This window comes from Papaver somniferum, chromosome 10, assembly GCF_003573695.1.
Source record: "Papaver somniferum cultivar HN1 chromosome 10, ASM357369v1, whole genome shotgun sequence".
Classification (NCBI taxonomy): Eukaryota; Viridiplantae; Streptophyta; class Magnoliopsida; order Ranunculales; family Papaveraceae; genus Papaver; species Papaver somniferum.
In genome coordinates, this window is record NC_039367.1 from 156,795,481 (window position 1) to 156,804,640 (window position 9,160).

General features: G+C 37.1%; 1 pseudogene; it reads left to right on the plus strand.

Annotated features, from left to right (window-relative positions):
* The first annotated feature begins 2,123 nt into the window (after window positions 1-2,123).
* LOC113316655 lies at window positions 2,124-8,145 on the plus strand (annotated as a pseudogene).
* Window positions 8,146-9,160: the final 1,015 nt, after the last annotated feature.

The following is a 9,160-nucleotide window of genomic DNA, read 5'->3' on the forward strand; positions in this document are numbered from 1 at the left end:
TTTCACCCATGAAAACTATTAAAGCCAACAACTTTCTCCATCACTTCATTATCGAACACAACTGATCATAGCAGCTTAATCTCAGCCAACCCATCTTCTCAGCGTAAATACCTTATTCATTCACTGCCTTCAACAGCTGAATCACAGTTTCATCGTTGTTGCTGTATTTCAGTTCACAACCATGAGCATGGCAACACCACCAACTCGACTCCATCTCCATGGCAGCTGACATGATGAGAAAGATTTGGGTGCGAGTGAATAATGGCAGCTGCTTCGAATTCTTTCCAAGAAAATGCTCGAAACTCCTTTCTTTTAGAGAACCACCAGCTCGAACGTTGATGAGTAATAAGAATTTCTTTCTCCTTCACAGATGACGAAATGTTGCTTGTATGTTCTGGTATATGGTGGGGAGTTAGCCACTTCCACCTTTCTCTTAATGATGAAACACCACCTGCTTGCTTAAGAAATGAAGCTCTTGACGTCTTTGTTCACCTTTTGACCGTGCCAACCAGTGTCAGTGAAATTTAGCCTTTTCAGTTCACGACAACATTTCGACTCCTTTATATTGTCATGGTAACTAGACTGGTTGCTGATACATGGAAGTACCAGGCCAACCCATTTCATCATTCTCGTTGCAAATACTTATTTCTCCAAAAACACCTACAAGACATAAAATATCAAAATAAACAAAATCGAGTACTAATATTACAGAGAATTGAAACTAATATAGACACATAAATGCGTCTATCACTAAGATGACATATGAGAGGGGTGTCTGGAGAGGGATTGCAAATAGGATTGAGATTCTTAGAAATGGGATTCAGTACAAAGTGGGGAAAGGGGATAAGGTTAGATTTTTGTTGAATAATTGGGTGGGGGAAGAGACCTTAAAAACTCTTTTTCCTAATCTTTTCGAAATGTCCCGGAAAAAAATAACTTTGTGATTGAATATTATCATATAGACCCAGAAGGGAGGGTAGTGTAGAACCTCGATCTGAGAAGACGACTAACTGATTTCGAAATTGAAGAAGCTACTGCAATTTCTGTGTTGCTAGAAGCTGCCACAATTAGCAATGAAGACGACTCAAGAAGTTGGAAATGGGAGAAGGATGGACGGTTCACAGTAAAATCTTGCTATGAGCAGTTGTTGGCTAGGGAACAAGAAGCTATCATGTTCCCTAAAGAGGCAGTTTGGAATTCTAATGTACCAACAAAAATTTCCTTTTTTATATGGCTGGTACACCATAATTCCATACTTACTCAAAATGTTCTTCAGCAAAGAGGAAGGAAATTATCCAAAAGGTGTTACTTGTGCAAAGCCGATACAGAAACTATCAATCATTTATTCTTACATTGCCGAATTACTCGGCCAATTTGAAACCATTTCTTTTCAGAATTTGGGGTGCTGGGAGTACAAAGGTATGATATCATACATGCCTTCGACGAGATACAAACCCGGAAGTTCTCGATGGCTGGAAATTACATGTGGAGTTGCTTCCATATGCAATCTGCTGGATACTTTGGAAGGAGCGAAACAATAGATGTTTCAATGGTATAGCAAAAGACCAAGAGAGGATTATTTTGGATATCAAAGCCGTTTTGTTGTATTGGTCAATTCCAATAAAACCTCTTAAAGGTTTTAGATTTCAGGATTTGGTATTTAAATGGGATGATCTGATGCGAAAGTAGAGCTTCCCTCTTGTTTGCGGTTGTTAGGACCTTGTTTTGATTTTTTGTTGTCTCTAACATCTTGTTTTTCCCTTCTTTTTTTTTGGTTGCGTGGCTGGTATGTCCAGCAACTTGTAATCACTCTTATTCTTTTATTCTAATATACTACTATAGTTTTGCCGATCAAAAAAAGAAGAATATCCATTAGTAACGTAAGATTCCTTTAGCTTTATTAGCAAGTAATAAAATCCCATCAAAATAAGGATTAACTAAGGATAGTCATAACCGGATACTGATCCTATTTCTTTTGTAACTCGTGTTTTTATTGTATAAAATACTCAACGTAACCCCATCCTTAGGTCATACCATTCTCCAAATGTTCTCTTTTAGTCTTTTCTCTCTAGCTATTCTATTATCTCAGATCATCAAATTCGTTTAAGAAGTTAACTAGAAATATGTTGAAGTCATCGTCAGACGTTGTGTGTTTCGGTGAGATGTTGATTGATTTTGTGCCAGATGTTGCTGGTGTATCATTAGCTGAATCACTTGGTTTTGTCAAGGCTCCCGGTGGTGCTCCTGCTAATGTCGCTTGCGCCATTACTAAACTTGGTGGTTCTTCTGCTTTCATCGGAAAGTTTGGAGATGATGAATTTGGGCATATGCTGGTTGATGTATTGAAGAAGAATGAAGTGTACATTGAAGGCGTATGATTTCACAAAGACGCAAGAACTGCTCTGGCTTTCGTTACGTTGAAAAAAGATGGAGAAAGGGAGTTTATGTTTTACAGAAACCCTAGCGCTGACATGATGTGTTGGGATTATGCCCAAAAACAATAGTTTGACATTCGCATTTAAGATATTATTTAACAGTTCATTTTAAACATGCTTTGTGAGATATGATCAAATATATTAGTTGCAATTTTTGCAGTGGGAGATATAATATATTGGTGACATTTTGGTTTGTAATCTATGAGTGTTTTTTTTATATTGATTAGATTATAACTTGCTATTATTATTGCGTATGTATTATGATAAATCTCAATCATAGAAGTGGAGACTTCTAAATCTAGCAGGTTGATGTAATTGGATTACATCGAACCGGTCGGTTAGTTCTGTTCATTGTATATCAGCTAATTGAATGGATCTAAGTTAATACTTTACATAAGTTCTTAATCCTGAGAATGTGTATATAGCTTACGTGTATTTCTGGCTATCTTGTCTTACCAAGCAGTGAGGTCATTAATTTGGATTCAATATCTGGGTAAGATGGATGGTTGTAAATGCGCAGTAAGAATATACATATATTCAATATGGTATCCTCCTCCTATGTGTATTCCCTTGGATTATTGTGCGGGAATTATTATTCTAGACTGGCCAGTGATCATTTAAATTGTTTAAGTGATTATTAGAATAATAATAAGAACAGCACATCAAGGACCAAAATATAAATTCTGCATAGGAGCTGATATGTCATTGTTACACGCCTATGAGAATTTATGAATACCGGTATTAGTGGAGGGACTTACAGTAAGAAAGTAGAGGAAGGGTTTTACTTTTACTAAAACATGTAATTTTAGAGTGTTTGTCAATTACAAGTCTTTGGTGTAGTGACTTGTAATTTCTTAATCGTATTTGGAATTGTGTGAGACACAAGGAATTCTATACGGTTAAGGAAAGCTAAAATTGCTTGTAGCCCAAAAGACCTAATTGTATTTGGAGAAGGTTTTTGAGAACAAGAAGGATAGCTCCTTATATGAAAACTATATAAGGGGAGCAAGATAGAAGAGTTGGAATACCGAAAACTAAGACTAGCTACGCCATCTTGTTCTCCCATCCTTACACAATTAAGTTTATTGTGAGAAAGTCCTTAAACCTATTCGTGTCTGTTTTTCCAGGGAGACAAAGCAATTGTTTTTCTTTTGTCTTTCGTTTGGTTTCTCCGTAGACAAAAGTAGACGAAGCTCTTATTCTCAAAAGATCCAGTAGCTTCTTTTTCTTTCACTTTCAGTTACAGTGGGTGCTTTTGATTCACGGCATCAATTAGTTTCCATCAAGTAATACAAAGTAGTTGGTGGCGATAAAGAAAGTGTGGGTATCCAGCATAAAAGCTACAGCAAAGTTTTTTCTTCTTCCTCCCGTAACATCACTAATCGGTGGTTTTGGAGATAAAACTTAAAGTAGAATTTGGTGTTCTTCTTGTAGATTTGGATTAGCGAAAAAGTTACACGAAACCTTCATTCCCCTATGCTATTATTAACATCTAATGAAACTTAATGTTGGGTTTTGGTAGAAAATTTGAAAAACTCAATTTCCGCTGCGTTTTTGATCGATTCCTAACATGATGTTGAAAGAATCTGAACTTAACATGGATTTGATCAAACAAGCTAAAATCTTCCATTACGGTTCTATCAGCTTGATCACCGAACCTTGTCGCTCTGCGCACATGGCTGCCATGAAAGCTGCTAGAGAAGCTCGTGCTTTGCTTTCTTATGATCCTAACATCTCAACATCATCAAAACGGGTAAACCCGGCCCGGCCCGTACAAACCCGCCGGTTCACCCGGACCGGCCCGTACAAACCCGTTTTGATGATGTTGAGATGGTAGATTCTGTGAATGTCTCTACAGCTGTTGGTTGTGCTTGTGCACCTAAACCTGTTTCAACTGAAAAGAAATCTAGACTTAGATCTGATGTTTGGGATTTTTTTAATCTCGTAAAAAATAAAGATGGAAAAAAGTATGGAGTGTGTAAGGCTTGTAATGCATCATATAAATATGATAGTCAAAAAGGTGGAACCTCGTCTATGAGAAGGCATGTCTGCCCTGAGCGTCAGTCTAAAGACATAGGGCAGATGATCTTATCTGCAAAGAGTGGTCAGCTGTCTTCTCGCGTACGCAAAGTTGATCAGATGAAATTTCGGGATCTCGTGTCAGCATTACTCATTGCAAGAAATGTCCCATTTTCGTTGGTGGAGTGGAAAGAATTTAGGGACATATGTGCTTATCTAAGTGCTGATGATGCTAAACCAATATCAAGGAGCACTGGGAAAGCTGATGTTGTCAAAAAACATAAAACACGAAAAGAAGGTATTCAGAACATATTGAAACTTGCTCGAGGTACGATCCAGATTCCAGAATTTGCTGATTTTTTGTTTTATACTTTTATGTATAAGTTACTGAGTAATTGATTATGATAATATTTGCTGATGTGTATGACTTATTCTTACAGGTAGGATGTGTCTAACATCAGACATGTGGACTTCTGTCACGACTACAGGGTATATAACCTTAACTGTGCACTTTCTTGATCAAAATTGGGAGTTAAAGAAGTATCTTCTGAATTTTTGTGAACTTCCACCACCTCATACAGGTGAAGCACTCGAGTTTTGAGATCTTTTATTTTATGTGCATGTGATATTTATATTTTACTTGAGTCTTGTGATCTTCCACCACCTCATACATGTGAATTACTTTATTGGGAGTTTAACTTTTACCTTTCCAGGTGAAAACCTTTCTGCAAAGCTATTTGCAATGATAGAAGATTGGGGAATTGAAGACAAAGTATCCAACATCACCTTGGATAATGCAGCAAATAACGGAGCTTGTGCTAGAATTATGCAGAGTAGACTTGTTGCAAAGAAGATCTTGTTTAACAAGGGACAATACTTTCATGTTCGTTATTGTGCTCACATCTTATCTCTTATTGTTAAAGATGGACTTGTGAAGATTGATCCATCTGTGCTCAAGATAAGAAAGTCGGTGAAGTCCCTTAAAAAGTCCTAAGTAAGAAAACAAAAATTCTTGGACATTGTTGATGCTTTAGGAATGTCTGGAATAGGAAGGGGTATTCGCCAAGACGTTAAAACTAGGTGGATTTCCGCTTTTCTTTTGTTATACAGTTAGAGAATTGTATTAATGTTTATAATATACTCACTGAATGTTGTTTTATATTACAGGTGGAATTCAACCTATCTCATGTTAGACAGTTGTCTTGCGTATAGAGCTGTTTTCTCTCATTTGAAGGAGGTGGATCCAGATTATAAACACTGTCCAACGGATGAAGAATGGGAGGAAATTGAAGTTGTCACAAAGTTTCTCAAGACGTTTTATGATCTCACAACATTATTTTCTGGTAGTAAGTATCCTACTTCCAATCTATATTTTGAAGGAGTCTGTCAAGTTCAGGTGTTACTAAAAAAAGAAAGCACAAATGAAATTGAATTCATTAGAGACATGGTAAAAGATATGCAACAAAAATTTGACAGTTATTGGACAAACTTGAGTCCTATATTGGCTATGGCACTTGTGTTAGATCCTAGATGTAAACTGCAGTATCTAACCTTTGCTTACTCCAAGTTGTATCCTGATGTAAGAGAACTAGAAAGTAAAGTTGAAGTTGTGCGTGAAAATATGAAAAAACTTTATAACGAGTATTACACCTTTTCAAGAGCTTCTGGAACTGGAACTCAGAATGTGGATATTCAAACTGGTGGGAATTCTGCCCATCAAGGAAGTGAGTGGTTCCAGGTAATTTTAAAGCTTATTTATGGAATCTGGTCTTGTATTGTTTTGTGTTTGTGAATCTGTATTGTTCTTCCTTGTACTCAATTCTAACTTCTTGCTTGTTTCATGCAGGAATATGCTGCAGCACAGGAAAATGGAGGTGATCTGCAATCTGACTTGTCAGAGTTAGATCTATATCTTAGTGAGAAACATGGATTTCAACGAAATGTCTCATTCGACATCCTAATGTACTGGAAAGGCCACGAACAACGATTTCCAGTACTTTCAAGAATGGCAGGGGATATCTTGTCAATTCCTATTTCAACCGTCGCTTCAGAATCTGCATTTAGCATTGGTGGTAGGGTAATTGATCGATTTCGTAGTTCTTTATTACCTGAAAATGCTGAGGCGGTGATAACAACTCGTGATTGGGACCATGGAGTTGGTAAGTGTGCCTAAGTAGCGCCGCGTTAGTCAGTAATATTTCATTTAGTTGAATGTCTAAATTTCAGATATAACTTTGATTGTTTTTAATCCATGTAGGAAAAGAAGATTGGGATGAGGACAATGGGATTATTGGAGAAGATGTATTAGGATTTGAACTTGGTGCAGTGGAGGATGAAGCTGTGGAGGATGGCGAAGTAAGTTCTTATGCGTCTAATTAGTATGCGTACTTCTTCAATATAAAGCAGGGTAAATATGCAAATTTCATGTTTTTGATTTGAATCTTTTCTTTTGTTTGATTTGTTTTTGCTTGAAGTGACAGATTCATATTGAATAGTTGGAGCAACTCAAAGATAGACATGGAAAATGAGAAATTGAGAATGTTTTTTTGGACAGAAAGTTATCACAGTCTCTCCAATTTGTATAGGAAAAAGATTGGAGATGTTCTTTTTTGGAAAGTTATCACTTTTTTTGATTGACCACAATATATATTTTGTGCAGCAAGTGGTTATTAATATCTTTATTGTTGGAAAGTCACAAAGTACAAACAATGGTATTACTACGGTCTTGAAGGGTGTTTTTCTTTGTTGAAGATATCATGAACTAATGATTAGTGTACTACTGTACTGTGTTCCTTTTAAAGTACAGAACTACAAAACTAATGTGGTTAAGTTACTTAAGTATTTCAATTTTCTTGATCTTAAATTTTGGTGCCACAATTCTGTTGAATTGTTGATAAGTTGATTGAATTGAATCTAAATATCAAATGAATTAGAGATTATTGTTAGGTTGCAGAGAAGGAGCTTTAGATGGCCTGAATATGGCCGGAAATATACCAGATATCGGAGGAAACTCTGTCAAATTGGTTTCTGGTGAGTTGACTCAGTCACACAGTTGAGTAACCAGAAACGGGCTAAGTAACCCGCAAACCCGCAAGCTTAACCCGATACGGGCGCGGGTTGAAGAATTGACCACCCGTTACAAAAACTGACCCGCGGGTTTTAACCCGTATTAACCCGAACCCGTGTAACCCGTAACGGGCAAGCCCCGACCCGCCCGTTTGCCAGCTCTAGTGCAGACGTTATCAAGGTCAGCGATGAGGAGGTTGAATTCTTAACCCAAGGGGATGCATCAGATGAGAAGAATGTTTTGTCACTTTGGTTCGACGGTTTGAAGTTGCTGTTGGTAACTGATGGGGAAAAGGGTTGCAGATACTTCACCAAGAACTTCAAAGGATCTGTGAGAGGTTACTCGGTCAAGACGGTGGATACTACTGGAGCTGGTGATGCCTTCATTGGTTCATTCCTTCATTCTGCTTCCAAGGATTTTTCAGTTCTGGAGAACGAAACGAAACTGAAGAATGCTCTACAACTGGCTAATGCTTGCGGCGCTATCTGTACAACTGCGAAAGGAGCCATTCCAGCACTCCCAGACCATGCTGCTGCGCAGAGCCTCATCTTGAACAGAAAACGGCCTTTACAGCCGGCTGCTGATGTTTTTGTCCAAATCACGACAAAAGACAAAAATATTTGATGTATTGAGATTTATATTTTGTTAATCAGAAAAGCATTTCTTTCCTTTTTATTATTCTGGTTGTTTCTTCTTCACTGTCAACTTGAAACACCCTTAAAAATAAGATTTATATGGAGTTTATTGACAAAATATTGACACACTTGCATGAATTTTTTCAGTCCCGTAGAAATAAATCCTAGTTCCTGCACTGAGCAGAACAATCTAATATAAGAGTAGGGAATCCTCTACTGATTAAAATCCTCTACTGATTCTCTGTGTAACAGTGATATTCTGGATTAATGTTAGAAGGCATACAGTTTGTTTCTAATTTTTTTTTTCTTGTTTGCAAGAATACCTTACATGATGCTCCACTGGACAGGCCAGTACCCCAAATGCATGGCGCAGTCTTTTATACCATGAAGCTGTCAACGTTCCTTGATATATTGATGTGTTCAACTCTAGTCAATCAGTCGTGCACTACAAGTACCGCAATCTTTTATAAATGATTTTCAGACTTCTTAGAATATCCTCAAAAATGAAGTTTTTTGCTTTTATTGTTTCGTAGGATTCTCTATGGATTGTGCAACAGCCCTTGAAAATATCGTTGGTGTGGATATTTCTCATAAAGGCCTTACCCGTGCTGCAAAGGTGTGAACAGCCAACGAGTTATTTGATTCATATTTAAAGATGATTTTCTGTTAACATACTATATATATATACCAAATTTTTTGCTTAACTCTGTTAGTGTGTTTATAAAGACAGGTTCTTGACTCTAAATTAAGTGAGATGCGTGGACAATAGTCACCTATATCAAGAATCAATTCTGATCTGCTATATGATGGTTCCATCACTATATTTGATACTAGGCTGTGTATGCTTAAATGTATTTGATGTTTTATTTCTTTGCTCGGCACCTAATAAATTTTAAACGTTAGCGAAGTTGGTTACAGTTCCATCTTATATATCACAACTACAATGTAATTAACATGTGCAGGAGAATGAGACGTTGTGTTGAATACTTTCATCCTAAAATTTT